The following is a 25,764-nucleotide window of genomic DNA, read 5'->3' as shown; positions in this document are numbered from 1 at the left end:
GTTAACACCCACAGAGTACATATGCATAATGCATGGTAATGAGTGATTAGAGGTGATTAGGCTTCATAATTTACTTCAATGGTTGCAGCAATGGAGGGAGTACAGTTATAGGCTTCACAGGGTTTGAGCCACAAATGGCCCAAGTGGTTACATGCTTTATGGGCTTTGAGCCGCAAATGGCTCAAGTTGGCCTTGCCACTCTAGGTTTTGGGCCTCCTAGATGGGTTTTGAGCCTCAAATGGCTTAGGAATTGGAGGCACGAGGTTCACACAAGCACTATTTGGGACTCGATTAGGAGCACCTCCTAATGCCAAGATTGTCCCAAGCACTCTTATATGGTTAACACAAGTGCTATTTTTGACACACAAAGAGTGGAACAATAGAGGAGAGATGGAAAGGGTAGTGAAGATGCCTCGACACCCTATGGACCCAAGAGCCTTATGAATGTAAAGAAAGGGAGAGTGCAAAAAGGAAAAGGGTTGGCCCTCCCTTCAAAAGGTGACATGTATAAAAGGCCAAGTGGTTGACTCTGGTCTTCATTGTTGTATGCACAAGTTTGGAATACAAGCTCCCTCTTCTCTTCCAAGAGTGTCTTTGGGTGTTCTCTTGTTTCCCTTGTAGTGCCTTTGTGTTTGCCACTCCAACCCCCTTCAGTCTCCTCTTCCCTTGTCCTTCTCGCTTCCTTCTCCCCTCTCTTCTCCCTTCTCCCCCTTCCCTCTTTCTCTTGTGGAAACACATTGCAACAATCCATGAGCTGCTTGAGTGACAAACATGTAGACAGCTTGTGCTTTGCATTGCTCTCACAAAGAGTAGCTTGGAGTGTAGGCTCCATCGACATTCCTTCAATATCCCCACGACACGTGAGTCATTGTTGAGACTACACAGACCACTCATTGTAATGTGGAGAAGTGCCTTGGGATACTAGGGGTTGATGTGTCTTTGATGGTTGGGGGCCCTAGACCTTGATGAAGTTATTAGGGTTGCGTACCCTTTGTTGGTGAAGAAGATTATTTTTTTCCATGGTAGAAACATTTTGTCAAGGTCTCTAGCATCTTCCACTATAGCAATAGGTTCTAGTGGATATACTTCTTTTTTAGGAGTAGGTTCTTATGGGTCTACTGCTATGGAGTTGACTGAATGCCATACTAAAGGAGTCAATTCATATTTATTTGTGGAAATACTAATGAAGGCCTTGAACTAGCATTGCCTTGCCCTTTGTGAACCTTGCAGTAGGTTCTTGTGTTACCACTCCCTTTTTAGTAGCAAGTTCTTATGTAGCTACTACCATTGAATGCTTCATTGTTGGTGTTTTAGATTCAAACCTTTCAAGTCTCTCCTCTTATTTTTGTGGCTCTAGAGGGGTGAAGTTGACCATGCTACAAGCACAAGAAGGTGGGCTTCCATGTTGATGATGCTTAGGGATCCACATTGCCATTGTATGATCCTTGAGCTTGCTGTAGTTCTTCCTGGTCCCATCTTTCTAGTGCCTTTGTCAATTACATCCTGTAGCATGTTCAACTTTTATTCTCTCACCATAACAAAGTGAGATATGTTCTCTAGAGAAAATGTGAGTAGGACCGGTGTCTCAAAGATCTTCTATTTTTGTTTAAGTTGCCAATGAAAATAATTCATCATTCTCATTAGAAGGTTCTTGTGTGACTCCCATTATGTCTAGCATGGTTGGTTTGACATGTGTAGCTGTCACCAAGCTTAATGTGGAATTTCTTATTAAGGAAGGTTCTTGTGTAGCTTCCAAAGTAGATTCCATTCTTTTCATGGCAGGTTCTTGTGTTACTATCTCTTTTATAGAGACAGGTTCTAGTGGTGTAGCTACCATTTTCCTTGAAGATGATGCAATGAAGTCAATGGCTTTTCGAAAGACTAGTGGTCGAGTAGGTTCTTGTGTACTACCCAATAGGAGATAAAGGATGCTCTTTGTGTGTGTGATCCTCCTGTATTGGTTCTTTTCCATTGTCCTTGTGAGAAAGTTCTTTTGGTTCTACCTTTTTCAAGGTAGGTTCTTGTGGTTCTACTCTCCACTATTTGCCTTGATTTTTCATAATCGGTAGGCTTGAATTTGATGGTTGTGTCTCATTTGTTGATGATGAAGATTTTAGAGGCTTGGACCTCCATTCTTTCCTCTGCTCTTTATTGGGCACATTGTCATTGTTGCTGGAAGATGATGGAGGTTTTCTTGTTGCACTAAGTACCTTGCAGACCCAAATATAAGTGCCTAGGCCTCTAGTAGTCTTGTGGAAACCAAACGGTTAGTGTTCCCTCCTTGTTGGATGACATCATTTTATTCTATGATGTTAGGGTTTGTTGTTTGCATGATAGGCTGGCTTTTGATGTTGAAGGTTTGGCTGGAATACAAATATATGTTTCACCTTCAAAGTACCCATAAGACTCTAGTAGATCCTTTTGGACCCACTCTTACTTGGTTTCTCTTCTTCTTTGTTGTCTTTGCTAGTGAGGCTCTTGTGAAGGTTGAGATGGAAGTACACATTGAAGCTAATGCTTGAATGTTGGGCCGGTAGGTAGTGATTGGCACATCTTGATGCATTGATTCATCACAAAAAAAACCTGTGTCTTGCATCCAACTTTAACCAAGAATTGCAGCTCCTATCGAGATACCTCTAGGAGTTAATAAAAACCTGCAAGGCACAACATAATTGTCCATGGAAACATTCAACATTGAAGAACCAATAACCTTAACTAAGGTACCTCCTATGGATTGAGAATTTCAAAATCACAAACTTGATGGAGTAGCTAGCTAAGATTTTTTAATGTTTCCTTGGAGATGAGGTTATTGCTTGCTCACCAATCTACCATGGCCTATATTCGGCATGTTGCACCTATTGATGTCAGCTCTACCCAAAGTTGAGATGGAGTAATATCTATCTCCTTAGTATTAATTTCATTTTCAATTCCAAGTTCAAGTTGATTAGATAGTACCACTCCTACGGTGTAAAAAGGTGTAATGGTAGTAGGTTTATCATTGTCAAGGTGCATAAATTGAGTTCTTTTCTCACTTGGTAGATCTATTGTGACCAATGTATGCATCCAATTTAGTGAGTCTTTGTTGACTCTGTGCCAACATGAACTTATGAAGAAAGAGAAGGTGTTACAACTTTGTGATACAACTTTTTGTTGCAACTTTGTGTTACAACTTCTAGACACAACTTTGTGTTACGACTTTGTGTAACAACTTTGTGTTACAAGTTTGTGTTACAACTTCTACATGAAGAGAGAGAATGTGTTACGACTTTGTGACACAACTTTGTGTTACAACTTTGTGTAACAACTTTGTGTAACAACTTTGTGTTACAACTTTGTGTTACAACTTTGTGTTACAACTTCTACATGTAGAGAGAGAATGTGTTACAACTTTGTGATACAACTTTGTGTAACAACTTTGTGATACGACTTTGTGTTACATGCAGGGAGAGAAGCTCTCCAACTTGTATAAATACCCCATAATGGAATGAAGCCCACACTCTTGGGGCATTGTGTTGAGTCTACATTGGTATTCCAAGCATTTGTCTCAAGTGTCCATGCTTCCTTGCACTGCACGTCCAAAAGCATGTCCTAACCTTGCAACCCTTCTCCCCTCTCCTCCAACCCTGCAACCCACCCTCTCCCTCTCCTCCTCCCTCCTCCTCCTTCCTCCTCCTCCTCCTCCTCCTCCTCCCTCCTCCTCCTCCTCCTCCTCCTCCCTCCTCCTCCTCCTCCTCTCTCCTCCCCCTTCCTCCTCCTCTTCTTTCACCCATGCTCGTACACCTTCTTCCTCTCCCTCTCCTATGCTTTCCTAAACCCTTAAACTCCATGATCTACGAGGGAGACGAGTTCTCCACCATATACTCTACTCTGAACCTTGGATCCTCCTTCTAACCCTGGACCCCTTCTAAACCTTGGAACCTCCTTCTAAACCCTGGAACTCTTTCTGAACCCTGGAACTCTTTCTGAACCCTGGAACCTCCTTCTGAACCCTGGAACTCCTCCTAAACCCTGGAACTCTTTCTAAACCCTGGAACCTCCTTCTGAACCCTTAAACTCTTCCTAAACCCTACAACCCCTAATGAAGGCGAAAGCCTTCATTACCTCAACAAAGATAGTTTACGTGCCTTTTACACATGCTTGCACTTTGTTTACTTACCACACTTAAGCCTACGTCTCTCACCGGAACACGACTCGAGGTCCTAAGCTACACATATACTACAACCGACAATCCCAATATATCTGTAGGTGACAAAAAGCCTCGGAACCCTGCAACATAGAATACCTAGCTCTTCCTACAAAAGCAGTAGGAAAGAGCCAACAGTCTTCTAGCTCAAGTATAGGAGCACACCAAGTGCCTTCAGGGCCCTTCTTATTGTCTTCTTCCGTATATAGTTTAAGCATCTTTACCGACACAGACCTATTGGTGGTATTAGATTTGGCTACAAATAGATTTTTGGACAAAGGGTGAGCCTTTCATGTTTGGAGATCAACCCTCAAGACTTGCTGATATTTCCTTAGATAAATGTTGTTGGAGCACCAATCATGGACCACTTATGCCATACGCAAGAAAGGTCTCCCTAGTATAGCCTCATACCCAAGGTTGTTTTGGAAATCCATAACAACAAGGCACACCACCCTGGCATGGGGGGCTAAGTCCCTTATTGTTCCCTTATTTGCCTCATGCAAGTGCTTGTTGTTGCTATCATTTGAGAAAGTACCACCAAAGGAAGATGATGTTGCTAGGGAGGCCGTGTCTTCATCCGACCATCTTGGATGATGACCTTATTGTGTCCCTTCCCAATCTTCTTTGCTCCCTTGGTAACATGCTAGCTTTATCCCTTTTGGCTTGTTTGTGAAGCTCTTTATTAAGGGCTTTAGCTTGCACCTCATAATTACATTCAAGGATATTGATGACACTTGGCCTCTCTCAACACTTAACAAGTTAAGGCTTGTGGACTTAGATGGCCTTCTCTCATCGAGAAATCCTTAAAAAGATGGTCCCACACCACACCCCACAATGGTGGTGGTGTATTAGATGCTGGTGCACATGTGATCAACTGATTAGATTGCCCCTTATATAGACACTCATTGGTTGGGTGTGGCCCTTGACACATATGGCATCGAATGGGGTGTGTCTTTGTCAATTTGTTTCTATCTCCCATTGTTTGAGAAATTGGTGCCGTTTGGTGGATGTTTAGACAATTGGAGTGAAGGTAATTCTCTGCACACAAAAAACATCAAATCTTTGAAGGATTTGTATTCTTCTCCTTAACCTTTTAGCCTTTTTCCTTATTCTACATGGGACTGACGGTTTGCCGCTTGGAGACCGAGTATCAATTGTTGTTACCTCATTGGCAATTGACCAACAATCAGAGTCCTCATACCTAAACTTAGTGCAGATTTGCAATAATTGATTTTGCAATCTTCTTCTAAGTGTCCATTCCTAGAATACTTATTGCATCATTTTGCATTACTACCTGGCTTCCCTCGAATGCCCAATTATGTGAGTTCCTCTTTCAGCTCAAACTTGAGCTTATCTTTCTTTACTAGTGTTTATCCATTTTCACTGTTTGCATCTTTCTTCTTTGTCTTGCCCTTAAGGCCTTCATTCTTTTCTAGAACGATAGCTCAGTCAAGCAATTCCTCATATGTCATAGTTGGATATGGCATGTGCAAGTCCACTTGAGTGCATCTCAGAATCAATAAAACTCTCATGAACTTGCCATTTGGCACAGTAGTCAAGTGATTGGTAAGAGCTCACATCCAAAGCACAAATTCTTGGACAGACTCACCCTTTTTGTTTTAGTTTACTCATCTTAGTGCAAACATCTTCCTCATTAATTTGTTGTCTAAACCAATGTGGGCATGCTTTAGACATAGCATACCAATTAGGGACATACCCGATTGGAAAATAGTTGAACCATCTTTGTGCATTTTTTATGGCACTGTTTATATGACACCCACCCACAAGAAACTTTGAAGATGGCTATATGGGTCTTCATCATTAGTACCTTTGAAATTCTATAATTTTACCTTTATATTTGATAGGGCCTTATACTTTCTGTCCACTCCCTTGAATCTTCCACTTGGTCGGCTCCATCGAGCGGGTATACATGACATCCATGCAAAATAATAGAGTCTTTAGACCTCCATCTATCATACCCACCTTCATGTGTATGAGGTTTTGGATGACTAATTCTAAGTTGATCCATAGGAAGAGTTGCATGCCTTATGTTTGCCAAAGTGGTACACCTCTTGATGTATAGGCCTTTTATTCATAGGAAGGAACTTGGGAAATTTTCCTTAGTTGCTTTATGTTCACCCTTTCAGGTGCTAGAGGTGGTGTCTATCTCCATTATAAGCACACCTTTCTTCAATTCTATTGACTCTTTAGCCATCTGCCATGGCTGGTCTTCTTCAATCATGCCTCTCTCGACGATGTCCTTCCAATGGAACAATCGAGTATTGAAGAAGACTTTCTATTATTTCATTATCATTATCCTCATGTTCATGCTGAGGATAAATGGAGGAAATGGGTAATCATTCCAGGTCCAAACTCTCTATATGAGTTCTAAGATGCCGTTTGCCATGATGAACCCTTGCCGATTGGTCTTCTAGAATGCTTCAACTAATTAGCAGCAGTTTGTCCTTCTAGCACTACATAATAATTAATTTCCACCCCTAAGGTAGCAAGGCCAAGTCTCTCTCCTCATGCTTTGCACTCTCATTGGATTGTCGATGCTTCTACCTAAATCCTTTGCAGTCAATTCTAGCTCTAAGACTACACTAGCTCTCATGGTTGGATGTAGTTGATTTCTTTGACTCAAGAACTCTTCAAGCTTGGCCATGAATCTTATCTTATTTTCGATCATGTATCAGATATTGGCTAAGTCATGAATTAGCCGATTGGTGGTGTGAATGCTTTCTATAGTCCACACTCCGAGATTCAAATGCAACACCAAACTGTGCCACTCATCTATGGTTACTTAGAGGTTTGTACTAGCTCATGACACCTTGCAGCTGCTTCAACTCTTTTCTAGTCAGCATGAGCAATCCTAGGATTACTATACTCAATCCACTCAATTTCCCTAACTAATAGCATGTCAACACCGGTTGGCAAGTTAGTAGTATGGCGATGATTTGATGGGACGGAGTATGGCAACGGGGGGACCAGTTGACAACTCTCAGAGATGTTGAGGAGGGAGTGCTGCCCAGGAGAGGAAATGGGACAGACAAACTTGGGGATGCATAGACTTGTGAGGTCAACGTGCGAGGATGCCCTTCCATGGATAGAAGGGGAGAGAAGGGGTCGGATACCCTTCCACGGCTTTGACCTTCCAAGGTTGTTGTCCTCCTTCAGAGTTGCGTTGTGCATTAAGGATGGCCTTGTGCATGCATTGTTCGTGGAATCACTAGGTCATGCTCATGGCATTGGGTGTGGGAAGAGGAGGTAGGAAAGTAGGTAGCGGCAAAGGTTTGCCTTTATTACGATTAGGGCTAGGAATTCGAGCGGCATTGGGATGGACTTCCTTTTGGGACCAGACCAGGGGGAACAGACTGGAACTATGGAATTGCCTTCCTTTAAATTTCCTTGCCTCTTGAAGGTGGTCTTACTATAGAGTGGAATGGTCTTTATAGAGCGAAATTATTGTGGTTCTTCCACCATATGTGAGAGTGGTAGTTTGCGGTCTCCTGTCAATTTGACAATTTAGGACATAGCACCACGTCCTCCCGGGATCATCTATTTGTCGTTCATCTCTATGGAAAGAACATAAAAACAAATCTCTACCACTTGGCATACAACAATTAGTTTCAAGTCCACATAGCCCAATGCTTTTAAGATTCAACCGTTGATAACCCAAACTAAAGCAATACTAAGGTTTAGCGTACCTTTAGGGATTCCTACACCTTGCGGGAGGAAGTCATGGCTCACTCCCAATCAGATCCACGAGTTCCTCGACGCTTGTACTTGGGCCCTGCAATTTGACACTCAACCTAGCCGGACCTACCGTTAGCTCATCAGCCGAGCTAGGTGTTCTACTCGAGGTAGTTACACAAGAACCTTTCTCCAAGCCCATGCGAACACCATCAGAAGTCACCATACTCAGGGTATCACCTACAATGTCACCAGAACCTACTCCTCCTATCAAATCAAAGGTCATGGTACCACAAGAACTTGCCCCCGCTTTGGGTACAGCCACACAAGAACCCCTGCACCTCGTTTCGAGAGAGATCCATCAAAGTGAACACCGCAGTGCCAATACACACTTGACAACCAGGATGATGCACAAATTGAGCACATGATCTTCTTGGTTGATGACAAGGTATGCTACTGTTCGTCATTCAACTCCATTGCATTCCACAAAATCGACCCTTCATTAAGGTGCGCGATCATCCAGTCCAGGTCTAGATGCGTTTGTACGGTAGGCATATCACCCACATGTACCAGCAACTCGCAAGTTCTTAATATTCACAATGCACCCGCCCAAATTCACGATCAGCATTAGATGAATATGGCCAATACATTTTTACATTTTTTAATGGGCGCCTCCATAAAAAAGTAGGGCCCGACAACACTGATTGCCTCACCAACAAAGAAACATTTCCAACACTCAGTTACACAAGTGTTGGGTTGTGACAAATCTCCTGAAAACCCAATGCTATTATCAAGATGAGCGATATGTTTGGGTTCCAACTCTTCCAACAACACAGAATACCCAACCTCAAACAACTCACTGGGATTCATAAGGTAATAACACAAGAACTTGTGTCAACTCCTAAGGTAGTCCCACAAGAACCTACCCTTGAGCCCAGCATGATGGACCATTCTACGAGCCCAAGGAATATCATGATCCCACATATAGTGCAACTCAATGAGAAACTTGCCAAGATCATCAAAGAAGCAACACAAGAACTGACCCCTAAACGGGCTATCTCGACCTTGAGCTCCTTCTCTCTGTATATGGCTTGGAGGGTGAGTGGACCATAATATCTTTTCAATTTGCTACCATTAAGGTAGCTGTCCATCTCGATTCCATCTAGGGTGGCCATTCAGCATGCTCCTTGCGGAGTAATCTCCACTACATGGGAGGGCCCCATGCCCTTATATTTAAGCTTGTTCTTGGTGTTGTAGATGCTATAGAGGAGTGCTAGATACACCTCCTTGAGTTCCTTGTTGTTGAGGTTGCAATTGAACCATTTTTTATGCCTTGCCTTCTCCACTCGAAGGCAATACGTTGCATGCAATCTCATCTCATCTAGCCGTTCAAGATCAATTAAGCACTCAGCCAAAGCATTTTTGGTGAGCCTTTACTTGACTGTGATGCGAAGGAGGCTGGGCACTACATACTCCATCAGTATAACCATCTCCACCTTGAAGGCTAAGTTGAAGGGGGTGTAATTTGTCACCACTTTGTAAGATATTTGGTAGGCTGATAGTGTTGCGATGAGCTTGTGTTACCAGTCGGTATGACTGGCTTCAACTGTACAAGTTATAATTGTGCAGCATGTTTTGTTTGAGATTTTGGCTAGGCCATTTGCTCAGGGATAATACAGTGTAGATTTCCTATGTATGATCATGAATTTGCTAGCCAGGATCCCTATTGTTTCATTGAAGAAATGAGTTCCTTGATTGCTGATGACTAGTTCCAAGGGACACCCAAATCGTGTGATTACTTGTTCATATAAAATCTTAGCTATGGGCCATACATCATCTTTCCTTGTGGCTTGTCCCTCCACCCTTTTGGTGAAATAATTTGTAGCCAGATGTATTTGCCCCCATTCCTTTTTTTTGCATAGAAAAGAAGTTTATATATTATTTACATACTTTGATTACATCTTGAATAAAAAAGAGATTCACTGCCACAAATAAGGTGGCTTGCAGAATATCAAAAGTTAGCAGGTACTCACGCCTCTCCATCCTTCACCACCAGGTTTACTAATCCTTTGCAACATTTAGCGAGACTCATTGGATGGGGACGTGCATTTTTTAGGATCCATGTGACTTGAACCAGGTGCTGAGCGGCTGAACCTATATCTGTAAGTGAATGCTCAATGTGGCCACACCCACGCACAGCAAAGAAGGGGCATTCTCTTTCTTGGCAGGGGCGCTTGGAAGAATGGTTCAGAAAAAATGGGGAGAACCAATAGTAGGAGATGAGGGAGGGGTACTAGCAGTTGCCCCAGAGGGCAGAAAAGGACCATCAACAATAACAAATGTTGAGGGTAGATGGGTACCATCAGCCAGGAGATGTCGAGGGGGGGGGTGCCAATAGCAACACCACAGGGGGGAGGATAGCCAATAGCAAAACTTATGGGAGGGGTACCAACAACAACTCAAGTCAAAGGTGAGGTACCAGTAGCCCTAGGAGAGGGATCTAAGGATGTTGGGTTGTTAAGAGGAATTTTCTTCACCGAGACATGGCTGTCAACTTCAATAGGTAGCCTTACAACTATCGTGTGGGAGTCTTTGGCACAACTCGTGTGGGAGTCTTTGGCACAACTGCATGCGTGGAGCTCAATTTCCATATTTAGCTAGGTGTGACTCGTTGTAGAGTCAATGAATCTGTGCAAGCGCTTTTGTTCCTAACCCACCAATCAACAAACAAATTGTCAGTAGAAATAATCATGAGTCTTTGGTGTAGCTGCATGCATGGAGCACAATTTTCATATTTAGTTGGGTGTGAGACTCGTTGTAGAGAGTCAATGAATCTGTGCAAGCGCTTTTGTTTCTGTCCCACCAATCAGCAAAAAATTGTCAGCAAAAATAATCATGTTGTTAAACTGAAAACTATTTCTAGCTATCCATATGAGCCGGACAGCCAATGCTCTTATTAGTTGCCACACATCCTTCTTGGTTTTGGCAGATTCCCCTATTAGAATGGCCTTCCAATTTATCAGTTCCCCCATCGCCATATGAACAATCTTCCAAACTTTCCTTGCATTAGGGCAGGCCACGAAAAGGTGAAAGACGTCCTCTCAAATTCTTGGGCATCATTTGCAACACCCATCACCCTTCCCAATCTTTAGACTTTCAGCTATTTTTTCAGATGGCCATATGGAGAATCATCTAGAGAGGAGTTGAGATTTTCTCTCGAGTGCTTTTGTTCCATATGGCCTCAAAGAGATTCTTCTAGGTGGTAGCGCCGTCACCAAACTTCCACCTTTTGTTTAGCTCTTCATACACTTCGTCAATAGAGGAGGTTGGTGTAGGTATGGGGAAAAAGTGGGAACACCCTACCCAAATAAATTCTTTCCTATAGACTAGTTGAGAGCCCCCTTTCCATTAAGTATTGCCTTGATAGAGTGCTATTTTGTTCATGACTAAGTGCTGCTGATTGTTAGTGAGAGAGAACTCTCTCTGTATTTCTTGCCAGCACTTCCACCTGAGGTTTTAATGATCCCAAAGTTGACCACAGCATTTAAGGCCCTTTTTGAATAACATGATGAGCTCTAACTAGATCCTCATCAGTCATCGGTTTGTCCGAGGTTTGTCCTTGAAGATCACTAAGACCCAAATGGAATCAAGAGCCGTAAAAGCACCTTTTCTTGTAAACAAAATGAAACTTTTTATTTGCTCAAACGCAAACCTCTATAAGGGGCTTCCTTTTGTGGTGCAGGGTTCCGAGGAGGAGAGGGCAGAAGGGAGACGACAGAGACCTCTATAAGGGGCTTCCTTTTGTGGTGCAGGGTTCCGAGGAGCAGAGGGCAGAAGGGAGACGAAAGTTTTTCCACTTAGGAGCTCTGAGAGGCCATAAGTGGATAGTGTTTCTAAGTAAAAGCAGAGACCAATCCTCCAACGGGTGAAGAATAGCCTTCACAATCCAGAAGATTGCAAGCTTATGAGCGGCTTGCTCAATGTAAGCTATCCCCAAACCTCCTTCACCTTTTGCTTTAATGCCAAAAGACAACCTTACCGTAGACAATCTAGTAGGCCCCCCCCAAAGAAAGGATCTACAAAGCTTAATGAAACTCTCCAGGATAGCCTTTGAAGGTGCCCATCAGGAAAGATAGAAAATAGCTACAGGATAAAGGCAATGATTAAGAACTTATTCTTGCAAAATTGTCTTGAAAACCTCTCCATCTCTCAAGCTTCTTCTTGAACTTGCATAGGAGTCCCATATCTGCTTCATTGATATTTGAAAACCCATGGAGATCCCAACAAGCAAGAGAAAGATAAAACCCTAGGGAATCATGAAGCATCCAAGCTCCTTCAAAACCTCCTTCTCATTCCCATTTAAAGTAGCATACCCTATTTTTGAGTGGTTGATAAGGGACTCGGAGGCTTCACAAAAAACATCAAGGCACTTCAAAACGTTATGGATGTCCTGTCTTGTTTTTATAGGTGTAAAGTTAGTGTTATATGCAAATTACTGGTAGATCAGTTGCTTGCCTGAAGGGAGCTCAATACCTTTGATAGAACCATTTTCAGTTTTGTTTTGGATAAGCCAGGCCAAAGAGTCTGTGGCAATTGCAAATAGAAGGGGAGCAATAGGGCAACCTTGTCTGATGGATCTTTTGAGAGGGAAGGATTGGATCATCTCTCCATTGACACAAACTTTGGCTGAGGCATTAGTGAGGAGCAATCTCACAAAGGATACAAAAGTCGGAGGCAAGCCCATGTCCTGAAGGGTCTGTATCAGAAAATCCCAATCCAAGCGGTCATAGGCCTTGTCAAAGTCCACTTTAAGGATTCAGGAGTCCATTCTTTTTTGAATGCACAGGGAGAGGGATTTAGGAAAGATCTTGTAGCTACAGTTCAACATCGTGAGGGGTCTCTAGTTTTTAAGTTCATCCCTGGGACCCTCCTTGGGGATAAGTTTGATAACTCCCCTGTTTTATGTGAGCAGGTAAGGAGGAAGAAACAAGACTTTCATTCCAAACCTGGAGAAGCCAAGGGCCTACGCTATCCCTATAAAATTCAATAGGAAGACATCTTCACCTGGCGTCTTACCCTCAACCATCACATCGACTGCTTGCTTGAGTTTATTTTAGGTGAGGGGTTTTTCAAGATAAATACTTTTGAAATTTCTGACAGTCCTTCTGGCATCTTTGCACAGTTGTGTGGCTTGCTTAATAGATTCCTTTGTCAGAATAGCATGAGATAACAATCTCTAAAAGTGTTGGAGGATGAAGTGAATGTTTTCTCCTATATATGTTGCTACTAGGTTGTCACCTTTTTTCAAGAGAGGAACTTATTCTTGTGCTCTTTTTCTCCTAATCAATTTGAAAGTTTCCTTGGTCAGCCTATCTCTTTTGCTTGCCCACCATTCTCTTAAATAAGCTTTTGCCTCATTAAGTTTTAGTTGCTCTTGGAGGCATAGAGCTCTTCTGATTATGAGAAGCTCCTCTTGAGATCTTACATCACTTGCCGTGGCATCCCTCTCTATTTGCTCTGATCTTATCCATTCTATGAGCTCTATCTTAGCCCTGTCACACCTAGCTTGCATTAGGAATGTTTGGGTTCCTTTTTACTGCCTCTAGCTAGAAGACCTGGCTTAGTGAAGCAGGAATCCTAGATATTTGTAATCACTTTCAAGGCAGAAAAGTTTAGGATCCACTTTAAACCACGAGGATGGTCTCCCGATTCCCAAAATTACATTGTAGGAAATAGAGAAGATGGTAAATACACAACCACCGACAGAGACTATCATGCCAGCAGAGGTGGGAGAAGTGCAAAGACCATATTGTATGTGGTAGCAGCTCAGACGACGAGAAGCTTTTTCTCCCTTCCCACCACATCGAGGTTTGTTCCTTGCCCTACCTATGCAGAAGAGTCTGCGAGTTTCTCCCTCCAAAGACAAGATTACAAAGACGAGCAAGATACCCACCAGGAAAAAAATATAGAAGAGTCTAGTAAAAGTTACACAGACAGAGGAGCCGAAGAAGCTAGCAATGGAAGAAGCCCTCGAAGAAAGAAATGCTGCCAACGCAGTTGAAGTCCTGTAGAAAACGCAAGATGACCAGGTCCCCCCAGACTCTCCCCTCAGGCCCTGGAGAGGGAGGAATCAATACGGAAAGCGCATGCTCACTTCTGAAAGAGAACACTCATGCTAGTCGAGTAGCATCAACTGCCGATTTAGGTCTGCATGTCACTGCCACACTAGGGAAGGTCGACGATGGAGAGAAGGCATTTCGAAGAAGGCGTTTCGATGCTTCTTTTCATTTGGGCTTTGTTGCTATGAGGCGCCTTGTCGTTATGAGGAGCCTTGCCTCTGAAAAAGATGCTTGTTGGGTGAAGGCATTGAGAGCTACGAGCCTTTAGTGTGTAGGAGAGGGTGCTAGAGGAGTTGCGGGATCGTTGAAGGTGGCTACTGCATTGCATGGAGAGCCGCTCTGAAGGAGGTCGTTTTGCATGAGCTTTGGACGCGTTGGAACTCGGATGATTTTGTGGGATCGAGCCATCGTGCTGCAGACGTAGCTAGAGCCCTTGGTTGCACTGCCTCTACACCACAGTCAGAGCGTTGGCTATGGCACAGTGAAGGCAGCGGAGTTTGCTAGAGTACCCATCCTGTGAGCATCGTGGAGGAGATGTTAATCCAGTTTGCAGGCGTTAATGAAGGCTGGAGGACTGCCAGGCTCTGCTCGTAGAAGTCACGAGTGAGTACCTGATGAAGCCGTTTGTCTTGTGGGTGATGTAGGAACCGCTGTGGAGGTGATAATCTCACATCCTTTGTGTGGCGCACCCTCAACGTGTGAAGATGGTCGCTCAGCAGATCAGACACGAGGTTGGCGACATGCTCATCATGGATAAGGTCTTGCAGCATGCTGTATTTCCTAAAGCTGCACTTGCTGCGGATATGTATCTCTCCTCGATGGCCACGGTGAGAAGATGAGGGTCGTTGAAGGTTCTTGAAGCTCGTTGTTGCAGATGAGCTCGTCGGCTTGAGTTCTGCGCAGGCTTATCGTTGAAGCCATTGTTGAGCTCGTTGAAGAGGCTGAGACTCTTCTTGCAAGAAAGGATCTTGCCTCATCTGGCCTTGGAGTTTGTTGCTGACCGGCTAGCTGTGTGCAACTTAGTTCTTCGCAACCACTACCACTTGTAGTGCCTTGTTATAGAGGCCATCGTTCTTCTGTTGTGTGAAGCCACTTGCTTGCTTTTAGGAGCTACAGGGTGAGGAGTACAAGTTCTCAGAGACCCTATGATAGAGATGTCTGAGGGACTTAATTCCGAACAAAATTCTCTCTAGATTGAATTTCAATCTCTCTCTCTCTTTTCCTAAGGATTAGAAGAAAAAACCTCTTACTCTACAGAAATCTATCAAGGAATGCAAAAAAATCTCTCATGAAATGAATAGAATGGAAATCTCTGTCTCAAATGGACAGAAATCTAAAGAACTATCCCTCACAAAAAACTTCAAGAAAGCAAGAAGGAACACTCTCACTCAAAGAAAATCTCTCACCATCTCTCAAATTCACAAAGTGGAGATGGAGGATGCCTCACATGTGGAGGGCTTATTGCCTTGACAACATGCAAGGGCTTATGAGCACCATTGGCTCTGTTAACAGAAATATGAGAGAGAGAGAGAGGAGTGCACAAAGATTACTAACTGTACATTAACTTGTATTCCAAGGAAAATAGGAATATATACATGGACCCCTTAGGGTTTGTCCCATAACTCTATGGTGCAATTTACACACCATTCTTTACACTTTGTGTTATTGGAGAAACACTTTGTCTCATTGGAGAATAGTAGCTCAACAACGTCTTGCAAGCAACTTGCTACTTCGTTCATGGTTGGCTGCTCCTTCCCTGTCATACGAACACACCATAAAGCCAAGTAAACGACTTTGAGAAGTAATCCAGACATAACATTGTCTGGTACTTTGAGCTCTGTATCCAATAAAAGGATGATATTCCCATGCTCACCAAGCTCCATTTCCCATGCCACAAGGCTATACATAGAATTATCTCTATCTAGTGCTTGTCGTCCACTCAACAGCTCTAAAGGTACCACTTTGAAACTATAGACATCGCTCTTGGAAATGAGCTGATAAGGCTCGAAGTATTCACGGTCAAGGTAGCTTGGAGTTCCACAAGGTGCCAAGTTGCTAAGATGATTGTGGTTTCCCACAGGACCATACAGATAGAGGCCGAAATAATAAATATGCGCATTCATATTTTTGTCCAGCAAGATGTTGGACGCTTTCACCTCACGATGAATAATTCGGGGAGATGCATATACATGCAGATTCTCAAGCGCTCTTGCTGCTTGCAAAGCAACTCTCATGCAAGTTTTCCAGTCTAGACTGTTTATGAAGCAACCAATCTTGTAGCAAACCATTGGACCTGAATTTGAACAAAAGACACTTCTCCTCTTCACAATAACCAACAAGATTGACCAAGTAGGTGTGATGTAGCTTTGACAGGAGCTCACGTTACATGTTAAATGTGCTAGCTCTCTCCATCGTGCAAGCTTCCTTGATTGCTACAACCCATCCATCGTCGAGGATGCCCTTGGACACTTTCCCAAAACTTCCCTGCCCAACAACGATGCCATCGTCATAGTCTTTCGTGGCTATCCGAAGCTCTTCACTCATGAAGCTGACAATCTTGATCGCTATACTTTTCCAAAGCATTCTCAGAACAGATTCCTCGTGATCATCTTGGCCCCGACACGACACCCACATCAAAAGCAATTGTCTATGTCGACAAACTGCCAAAAATCCGATCAGCTCTAGTGCAAAGACACTCAGAGCCACTCCTACCACAATTCCTTTAATCCGATTGTCTTTAGCAGTTGATATCTGAGACGTAGACGGAGATGTAGAGTTAGGAGCTTGATATCATCGTTTTTCAGACGTTGCGAGATCCCAAGTTCGGAGTCTAAAAGTGCATACTGGCCCTCTTTACACTCCTCGACGCACAATCCCATACTAGCTCTCAAATCTGTTCGCAAGCTGTTTGTGTTATATTGTGCCATCTTCTGGTTGTCCTCCCTCACTCCGCAAGTAAACCAATCTCCAGACGAGATGGTAGCGAATGCCGCTCCCACAAGCGCAGTTGTTTGGTGTCTGTGTAGTCCCCCCAGCACACAGCTTCATGAGTGTCCTCACGCAAGGAGCAAGAGAACTTGTAGCCTCAAGTGATCACTGTAAAATTAAGGTTATCAGGAGGGCTTGCCTGTTGGAAAGTGTTTTTACCCCAGCATATTGTCTTGTGGGTAATCAACTTGAGTCCACAAATATGGTGTCTCCCTGCAAATATAGACTGAAAACCAACATTAGGCATCAGTATCGTTGAAGCATCTTCTTTGATATTAAATCCCCAACATATTGGAAACCTTGTGCTGGCACTGAGCCCCGCTGAAACCGTGAGCCCCGCTGAAACCGATATCATTGCTTCTAATGGAGGAGAAGCTTGACCATAACTGTTATCTATAGACTATGCCCCAACAATCGACCAAACCAGGACTGTCAGTGTTATTGTCTCTGACGGCACATGCGTGCCAGCCACCTGAATTGATGTTAGAATGGCTAGTGCTCCTGTATCATATTAGGCCAGGATGACACATTCTCTGGGGGCGTGGTGTCAGCTGCATACATGAATGAACCCCAACATCGTGGGTAGAGCGTCTCCACCTCAAGGGCACAAGCAGCACAGCTTGGTGTTTGAATCGGACACACCTACCAAGGTAGTCATGTTTCCTACTTTGACAATCGGTGGTAACAAGCTAAAAAGCAGCAGCAAGCTAAAGAATGATAACGAGGAAGATGATTTTTGGCACATGCCATTTAAACACTTGATCGCTCTTCTAGGAGTTGCGAGCTTAAAAGGACAACTTGGAGACATGGTTTTGGGAGTGTCCTGCCCAGAAAGCAGACAAGACGGGTCACACAGACTCATACTGCACTCCACGGCTCTAAAGGAATCAATTATGATTATGTATCGATGGGCAATTGCATATAAATAGGAATAGCTAGTGTAATCAGAACAATTGATGGGCAGTTGTATATAGGTGCGCATAGCTGTGCTAAATGTCATGCAAAAGCGATGCTATGGCTTCGCTGTAGGTCTGAAGGATTTGTTAGAGCTATATATAGCTCGCCTAGACTCAAACCTTGTTCTCAACTATATATATGCATCTAATACATGAATATGATCATTCCTTTTGGGAGCATGTGTTATCTCGTCTCTCATAGTTCAACATGATATCAGAGCCCGGATGTTTTTGTTTCCCAGATGATTCTTTTGCCTGGTTGTCTTGTACTTCCGAATGCCTGGATGCTTGTGTTTCCCAGATGCCTGGGTGCGTGTGCTTCTCGGATGATCATCGGATGTTTGGATGCTTGTGTTTCTTGGACGATCTTTCTTCCCGATTGTTCTGTACTTCCGGATGCCCAGATGCTTGTGTTCCCCGGATGATCAACTGCCCAACAGCAATTGATGCGATTTCTCTCTTTGATTCCTCTGGATTTCTATCATCTATTGCTTAATATCAAGAATGTTTACTGATGCTTTGTTTTTTGTTATGAGGATTTCCACTGTATCTTGCAGGAGATGATTCATATTCCGTGCTCCAATTTTTGCCAAGCAAGAAGAAGGAGATACACTTGTCCCATGTCTGCTTATCAATCAACTCTTAGATATTCTCATATCTTCTATCATTCATTCCTTGTTATCATGATCAGATGCTTTGTTACCTCTTTTATCACATGTTATCTTGTTATCCTCTTGCAGAAAAGATTGTGCCAGCAACAACTGAAGCATATTATTACTCTTGTGCCAGCAACAACTGAAGCGGATTATTACTCCTTGTTACCTCTTTTATCATATGTTATCTTGTTATTCTCTTGTAGAAAAGATTATGCCAGCAACAAAGACAATGCTATGTGTGAGCGACACATAAATGAAGCGGATTATTACTCCTTGTCACTGAACTAAAGTGATTACGCCAATAGCAGGAAAGATGGTGCAGCAAGAAAGGGATCGCAATGGCAGTTATAAATGGCACCTGCACCAAGAAGGGGATTGCACTATATGTTGCTGCGTGACATCGGGGTGCGACCATAAATCCGCATGAAATTGTTCTGGCTTTACAGTTGGGTGTGACCATAAATTCAAGCTTATGTCCAAACTAGGAGAAAAGCGCATTTGGGATCCGGGTGATCGACAAAAGAAAACTATCTTTAATATAGCTTATAATGCTAACAGATATGAGGCGTCACCACCTGTTGAGTGTGCCTCTTCAATCCACGCTTAGGAATGTAAGAGAACCGGGAATGGGGTTGTTCTGCGCTGATGATTGTAGAAAGAGTTTTTGAATATACTGTTATAAGCATTTTTCATCCTGAGATGTCTATCACTTCTTTTGTATCTGTTGATTGGTTCTGAGCAGTCAAGATGATAGTATGAGTTTCTGATTTCAGTAATGTTTATTTTGTATTATTTGCAATGATGTTCTGTACTGTGCATATAAACCATACATTGCGTTTTGAGTTTATATTATTCTGGAATACTTTTGCGGGTTCCAGATGAACTCCAAAACATTGGCGATCTTGCTGTACGTGTACCCTGCCAACTCCAAGACCTTGGTGGCCAAAGAAAACATGCGTGGTTCTATGGTGGAATCATTGCTACTCCAGAATTGATGAATATTTGATATGGAAAAAGCGGAGAAGCATCCGTGAAAGAAAGTTCAGGATACAGGAATTTAAAGACGAGGAAATTCGTAGGCCGGTAGCAAAGGGATTGGAAACCATCATCGAGGAAGAAACTGAAGAATCTGACGATGATCAGTAGTTTAGCAGCACTCAAAGTAATCGGAGGGACTGGACAAAGAAATTTGGCCACAAAATTTAAAGACGAGGAAATTCGTACGCCGGTAGCAGAGGGATCGGAAACCATAATCGAGGAAGAAACTGAAGAATCTGACGATGATCAATAGTTTAGCAGCACTCACAGTAGTCCGTGGTACCGGAATCTGGCATCAACCAAAGGAGCCACCGAGACTACGCTAGTACAAAAACCAACATATGCAGTACGAAAGACTTAGTAGGACCCAGTACTGAGTTGATCCCATTTAAGGAGTTCTTTGTATTTGGCAAGTCTATTCAATCCAAATAAGCAGAAAGATCCCGTAAGTCCGTTCTTCTCACCAAAAATTTTTAATCCATTACCAGTACTCCCAGTCAGCCACGAAAACCCATGGAATATGGAATCTTTCATAAATTTGACAATATCAGTCACTTCAATCATCCAGCCAGTAGTGCCCAAGTGCCACCACTACCACAAGTCCCAGTAGTGCCACAAGGTGCCATCAGTGCCAGCAGTGCCAGTAGTGGCATAAGTGCCAGTAGTGCCAGCAATGCCAGTAGTGCCAGTAGTACCACAAGTGCCAGTAGTAGTATCACAATGCCAGGAGTACCACAAGTGCGAGCAGTGCCTTGGATTCCACTGGCTAATCCAATGAATTTGAATGCAACAAGTTTGAAGTGCAAGTTTTCGAGTTCAGGGGTCGGAAAAAAGATGACCCGAATAGCCACATAGCACAATTTGAGACCCGATGGCATGTGAGTGGTTTCGACACGATGTTTGGGGATCTAGAAAAATTATAATAGTTTGCAGCTACCTTGAGTGGCAGGGCTATGAGTTGTTCAGTCCATATGGTCTTGCACAGTTCATGGATTATCCAAAACTAAAGACAACCTTTCTGCATAGGTTTCGTAAATAGAAAACCACAAACGACATCCGTAGAAAATTGCGAGAACTCCAACAGAGGAAATTGATGGTCAAAGATTATGCATAGAAATTCTGAAACCTCAATACCAGGTTGGATGCAGCGAAAAGACCCACAACCAAGACATATGTAGAATATTTTTGCAAAGGATTCAGGCAAGAGATACGTAGCATAGTAGGTGGATTGGGAATCCAAGGCGTTAACGGCTTCAATGATTTGAGAGATGCAGCTAAAAGAGCAGAACAGAGATGCATATCTTTTAAAAGTCAGTCCAAAGGTGATGATTCAGATAGTGAGACTAATTTTAACACAAAATAATCCGGAATGGATATAGATGAGGATATCGAATCCAAAAGTGAAGATTCTGAAAGTGATTCAAAGGATGAGGACAAAAAGTCCAAAAAGAAGCGAAAACATAAGAACAAGGTGGGGATCCCACTATCGCCTTGCCTTTTGGAGTGTCATTATAAGTCCAAGCATAAGTAGCTCGATAAATATTTCGAATAACTTGTGAAAGGAAACGATATGTGTAAATTGGAAGGAAAGGAAAAGAGAAAAGCAAGTGAAGGTGAAGATCCATGAGGAAAGGTAGATGAGTGAAAGAGAGGAGAGAAAAGAGGTCAAAAGGTGTATGTGTGTGTGTGTGTGGGGTGGATGGGCCATTAAATAAAAGTGGGGACATGTCTATTTTGGCAAGAGTAATATAAATGTGGTGTCATACAAGAGACAAAGAGAGTCTCCATCTTTAGAGAGAAATATCTAACAAAAGACAAAAGCTTTAGGATAAAAGACAAAAACATTTAGGACCTCCACAAGCAAACAAAAACCTTAAACCCTAAACACATTAGAAGCCCTTAAACTTATACTAACCCACCTTTAAGCCTCATACTAACCATAATTTGCAAGGTCAAATTGACCAAATGAACTAACTTCAAAACTATGGCCCTTGATTAGCAACTCACTAACATCATCCCTTAAGACCCTTGCAGGGCCAAAAAGACGTTTAGCAAAAAAGAGACAAAGAAGTCAAGGAAGGAGAAGAAGAAATTGAAACAGAAAACAATTGATATAGAGAAACTCTTAGATGATAACCTGAAGGGTTTGGGAGCACTAAAGTCAACCACTCAGCCAAAGTTCGAGATCTACACAAAGAATCACCCAACTGGGGTCTGTTGGTATAACCCCAATGCTCGAATGAATTCGGCACAATAGGTACCCTGACCATTGGAAAGAGGTGCTAGTCAAGTGGCCATTGACCCAGTAGCGGTACAGACATGGACCAGATCTAGCAAAGGAAAAATTGGAATGAGAGAGGCAACTAGAACTAGAGGGAGAATTGGAACCCACAGGCGGTTTGGGGCCAACAAAATTTAGGCATAGATAAAGAGTATAGTACTGTTTGGAGAATGGACACAGTCAAGGCCCAGACTACCCACTGTGGTGCAAGCATAGAACAGAGCAAGGTTTAGAGATCAAACCATGGCCACCAATGCGGGAACCACCTCCACAGGACCAACCATCGGCACAAATAAATGCAGTACTTATTAAATAATGGGGGGATACCTCCGCATGTCGGATGAAATCTATTGAAGAATGGGGGGATAAATGCAGTACTTATTGAAGAATGGGGGGATACCTCCATATGTCGGATGAAATCTATAGCACAAGTCTATGAATGGTGGTAGTGCGACTGCTCAACATGTACAAAGCAAGGGGGATCGCCAGAGAAGGAAATAGAGAAGGTCAACATCTATGTTGTAGCATGATCCAAGGGTCCAGTTCACAAACTAGTAGAAGAAGCGCAACCAAAGAAGGGGAAACATATAAAGTGGAAGGACCAAGAGAAGATGCGGATGGCGATATTAAAGTAAATTGAGAAAATGCAGGCGGACAAGCCACAACAAGTGGAACAACAAAGCACACTCTTCCACACTCCTCCACATGCCATCCACACTCTTGGCATGTGATCTCTCTTATATTATTGGAACACATGGACACAAGACCCACCTCTTTATATGACTCCTTCTTCCTATTTTCTAAAAACCCCATAATATCCCATACACAAATAACTCTCACCCCATACCAAGGTATGTATCATTTATACACATGGTATTTACAATGATCCATTCCACTCATCCTCTCAATCCCATACAATATCTTAGAAAATAGAAATAAGTGAGAGCCGCTAGGCTATCACTTGATACTCAAACTCTTATCAAACATAGAGAAAAACAATACCAATGCCAAATAAAATATATCAAATTTTGGAGTCACATCTTTCCCCCCCCAGTAGATCCTCTCTAGTAATAGAGAGGGTCTGCTGGCCCTCAAGGTGGCACCGAGTCGCATGATATGTGGCCACTAATAAATAATGCTTGCTCGGAGATGAGCGAGGGAGTGGTCCCACAAAGTCCAACACCCACCTCTCAAAAGGTCCATATGCTGGAATAGGCTTTAAGGGCTTAGGAATCAATTGTCGTACAACTTCGACACCATTCATATACATCCTTATGCAGGCGTGGCCAAAAGTAACCTACATTAAGAATTCTCCTAGCTATGCTCGTTGAAGCAAAATGTTCGGAGCATTCATGACACATTTCTAGGATTCTCCTAGTCTCCACGGGATGGACCACTCGATGGAGCACCTTATCTTTTCTTAATTTATAAAGAATGTCATCAACAATCGTATAGGGACAAGCCTTCCTTACTCGAACAACTAGGCATGAATGTAGCAACCCTATAAAGTAAACTCTTTGGGCAAAATGTTAACCATTAAATGTCACCATGGAGAATATATCTAGATGAATCCAAGAACATGCCCAAACTCATTCTCTAAAAACACAATATCACATCACCATCGGCGTCATCAACGCCAAAAGTAGTGGGTGTAGACCGAGGTATAAACATATGCTCTCACACATACATACACATCTACAATACCCACACATACTCGAGTATCCATTTACACAAAGGTCTTCATACTGAGTTTTTGAGCAATGTTACCATGGAGCAAATTGTTGCCAACACATAGGCACCTCCAAAGAAGGTTCTTCACCCAACATGAAGTGCCAACCTATCAATGTCACATCAACCAGCTTGGAGTAGATGTAAAGCCAAGCTCAAAACAATACAAGAGGGTAGCTTCTCGCAGCCAATATGTTAAATCCATGAGGTGCAGTTCTAGCCATCCAGTGTCTACCAGAGAAACCACCCCCCGTGTTTTACTGCAATGGCTTGAGTAGCTAACTCATTTGCCCTTCGATTTTCTTTTCTGTTTATATGAACAAACTTGTAAAAATCAAACTGATTACATAGTATCATAGCCTTTTGATTAAGCTCCTTGATGTAATGCCCTTGCATTTGATTTATAATAAGCTGAGAATCTCCTCTTACTTCCAATTCTTTAACTTAACTTTGAAGACAACCCTCCAAACCAAGAATCAAAGCATTATACTCAGGTACATTATTAGTTGTGATACCTAGAAGCTCTTAGCCTCTTGCCCACACCTCTTGACCTTCAGAATTCATCAAGACCATCTCCTTGGCTCCTTGTTGGCGTGAAGGACTAAAAGCCCCATCAAAATACCCATCACATATAGAATACATCTCATGCTCTGCTACTTGGTCTAGTATTTCATCTTGGAATGGCAAAGGAAAATGATCCCTCTTAGTACATGCATTCAAAGGACGAAAGTCCACATAAACCCGCCACTTATTTCCTTTCTTTGGTGTGACAACTACAGGAGATATCCAAAATACAACACAAAAGCTATTGGTGGTGTCTCCCTTTCATTATTAATGTCCTCCTTGTATTTCTTTTCTCCTCTTTCTTTTCTTCTCTTAGATCCTCCCGTCCTGTGACCAAATCTGCCATAGTGGACCTAGTGGTATTTTCAGTGACAAAAGAGAAAGAGAACTCTTGAAGCTCTGACAACCATTTTGCAAATCTCCCCCTAGAATCAGGCTTACGAACTAGATATGCTAATACAGACTGAGAGGTAAGGAAGAAAAATGGTTGAGGTAATAAATAGGATCGAAACTTTCTGATTGAAAACACCAAAGAGAGAGCTTGTTGCTCCATTTCTTCATACCTTGTTTCCACCTCTGTAAGCTATCGGCTGGCATAATAGATGGGTTGCATTCTACTTGTCCCTCCTTTTTGTAGCAATACAACACCAACTGAATGCAAAGATACACTTAGATTTACATAAAAGTCTTGAGACCAATCAGGGGGCTTCAATATTGGGCCCTTAAGTTGCTGAAAAGACTCTTTGCTTCACACCCCATTGGTAAGAAACTCCTTTTCTTATCAACAAGTTCATTGATGCACTATCTCTGTGAAATCATCACAAAAGCATTCATATTACTTGCTTTTTCCTAGAATTCTGTGAACACCAGTGAAACTCTCAAAACTTGGCAATGCCATGATTGCTTGAACTTTGTTAGGATCCATTTACAAGCCTTCTTTAAACACAATATGCCCCAACAAGGTAGCTTTTGTTTGATCCAAATGACATTTGCTAGGATTTAGACACCCTTTTGCTTCATCAATCCTAGCTAAGGCCATCTTTAACTTCTCCATGTGATCTATGCGTCAAGAATAAATGCAAAAATCATCTAAAAACACCCTTATGAACTTTCCCAAGTAAGGCTCAAGCACTTGACTCATGAACCTTTGAAATGTAGTTGGTGCATTGGTTAACCCAAAAGGCATCACTCTATAAGCAAAAACTCCCCAAGGTGTGACAAATGATGTCTTCTTTTGATCTTCCTCCCGAATGCAAATTTGAAAGTACCCAAAATACCTATCACATACAAAATACATCTCATGCCCTGTACTTGGTCTAGTATTTCATCTTGGAATGGCAAAGGAAAATGATCCCTCTTAGTGCATGTATTAAAAGGACGAAAGTCCATACAAACCTGCCACTTATTTCCTTTCTTTGGTGTGACAACTATAGGAGGCATCCATTTTGAATCATCAACATGAAAGATGATTCTAGCCTCAAGTAGTTGTGTTACCTCTTTCTTTAGTACCTCAGCTTGGACCACTCCCAATCGCCTTAAGTATTGCACAACTAGCTTG

General features: G+C 42.6%; 1 pseudogene; it reads right to left on the bottom strand.

Annotated features, from left to right (window-relative positions):
- LOC147897782 (putative receptor protein kinase CRINKLY4) overlaps window positions 1-25,764 on the bottom strand; it is a 62,624-nt pseudogene that overhangs the window by 24,740 nt on the left and 12,120 nt on the right.

This window comes from Dipteris shenzhenensis, chromosome 10 (assembly GCF_047967505.1).
Source record: "Dipteris shenzhenensis isolate YYH24624 ecotype China chromosome 10, Dip_SZ_1.0, whole genome shotgun sequence".
NCBI lineage: Eukaryota > Viridiplantae > Streptophyta > Polypodiopsida > Gleicheniales > Dipteridaceae > Dipteris > Dipteris shenzhenensis.
Note: the sequence above shows the minus strand (reverse complement) of the source record. Positions and strands in the feature narration are given on the sequence as shown.